Source organism: Leuciscus leuciscus, assembly GCF_965113295.1.
Source record: "Leuciscus leuciscus genome assembly, chromosome: 8".
In the NCBI taxonomy this organism is placed as follows: domain Eukaryota; kingdom Metazoa; phylum Chordata; class Actinopteri; order Cypriniformes; family Leuciscidae; genus Leuciscus; species Leuciscus leuciscus.
The window spans coordinates 1,816,367-1,818,540 of NC_138732.1; the positions used below are offsets into that span (position 1 = coordinate 1,816,367).

General features: G+C 36.3%; 1 protein-coding gene across 1 annotated transcript in view; it reads left to right on the forward strand.

The window, feature by feature from the left end:
- The window catches only part of LOC309504112 (uncharacterized protein), an 8,539-nt gene extending 6,950 nt beyond the window's left edge, over positions 1-1,589 (forward strand). The window contains exon 7 of the mRNA XM_082177131.1: positions 1-1,589. This exon is cut by the window's left edge and continues 497 nt beyond it. The gene's annotated coding sequence lies outside the window, so the exon portion shown is untranslated.
- Positions 1,590-2,174: the final 585 nt, after the last annotated feature.

Below are 2,174 nucleotides of genomic sequence, written 5' to 3' on the forward strand. Positions count from 1 at the left end.
GCACCACTTAAAGGTGCAGTGTGTAATTGTTAGCGGCATCTAGTGGTGAGGTGGCGAATTGCACCCAACATAAGTTACGGTGGCCGACAGGAAGTGATGTCATTGTCTGAGACAGCAGAGAGTAGCCAGTTAAATAATGCAGTTTCTTTACAAAGATAAATTAAGAAATTAGGTTTACTTAATTATTCAGTAAAACGATGTTATTGCGAATATTATTGTCACTTGTTCATCATTGTGTCAGTGTTTTATCCGCTGACGTTAGCTGAAGCTTTTTTACACGAAGAACAACATGGTAACGAAACGCGTTTGTCCGCTCAGGGCCACCGTAGAAACATGTGGATGTAAGCGGACCCGCGGTGTGTGTAGAGAGAAACGCCTCATTCTAAGCTAATAAACACATAATGGTTTATTATGTAAGGTCTTTATACACCACTGAAAACATAGTTATGTATATGATATTGCATTTCTGTCAACAGATCCTCCTAAATTTTACACACTGCACCTTTAATACTGTATTAAAGTTGTTTGCATGGAAGATCCACATGTAATACCACTGTGTACCACCAGATGCCAGTATAGCCACATATATATATGTAAATAGTGCTGTGTATTCCCTAGTTGCTTATAAAAGTATTTTCAGACATAATTACTTGCTTTTTTACCATTCTGATTAAGTGACAAATTTCCATAAGAGGGCTAGCTATGCAAATGAGGGATATGCAAATATTAAAGTATAATGTGCTGTATCACAAAAGAAACTCAGTTAAGGCATGAAATTGAGATTACCACATTAATCACCACATCTTGTGTAACAGGTATAGAAATAATACTGTTATATATGTTTCACTGAGTAGAATTCACACAAAATTATTAATTTATATACCTGATGGAAATTAGTACTTTCCCCTTTAAGTGCTGTGATGTCATCATGAGCTAACGCAACTTCCGGTTCTGTCTCTTCTCTTCCGTTTTGCATTATGATAATCTCATGGGAGAGGTAGGTTTCTTTTGACATCCTGATAATCTTATCTAATCTTCATTGTAATTATTGTTTTTATGTCTACATTTTTACTCCAGTTCATGAGTATAATGTTATCTTACTCGCCTGCGTGATTCTTTTTGTAATTGTACCATTTTTGAGTAATATTTTTGCCCAAATATGTGGAAATGTGAGCACATGGTTACAAGTGTACATCATTTATTTTTATAGAAAACAAGGGCGATTCACTCTCAGAGGCTGCGTATTTTTGTCTTGTATCAGGTATGATTTCTGTTACATTAATTTATCTTTTGTATTCACTTTATTATTTCACTTTTATGCGTTTATCTGACCTCTCTGAGTGTGTATGGATGTGAATAGAGTTCAGAACTGTAGGGTTTCACGAGACGCAGGGAGTCTGGATGCCTCTTACCTTCATTACTGAGAATAACAGACGTGTCTCATAAGACTGATTTCCCTGGTGATGTCAGGGATTTTCAAAGTCTCTTGTGTTTAGGGAACAGGCCTTTTGTATATGTTTCAAAAATATTATTATGCAGAGCTGCTTTCACACGCTTATATCAATAATAAAGCTGCCATGTCAAACAGATGTTTGGGTCAGTGTGTCAGTGTTGTGCTGGTGACGTCAGCACCTCTGCTGGCGGATGCTGGAACTGCAGCTTTTGTTTTCAGACTGACTTCAGTTAGTTGAGCACAGTTAAATATTCAACTATGTTTTTCCTTCTGGTCATTTTGACCCCGAATTTTGTACAAAAATTTGAGTGTTTATCAGGACTTTTGTCGCACTTGAACCACAAAATATATATATATATAAAAAAAAATGTAATGGATTCGAGGAGTTTTGTGGTTGAAATTTAAAAAAAAGTAACAAATCCTTCCCTCTCGGGTCAATTTGACCCCCTTAGGAATGAATGGAATGCGAGGAATGCTTCAGTACACATATCATACACAATTCTTACTGAAAATGCTAAAACTTGACCAATATTTTTATTTTCTACATGTATCTGAATGCATACTGAAGAGAAATGACTTTAGGACCCAGCGGAACAGCTCATTTAACAGGCCATCTAGAGTCATGAAATACATTTACATTTAGTCATTTAGCAGACGCTTTTGTCCAAAGCGACTTACAAATTAGGACTAAACTAAGCGAGTCATTGTGAAGCGGCAAGAA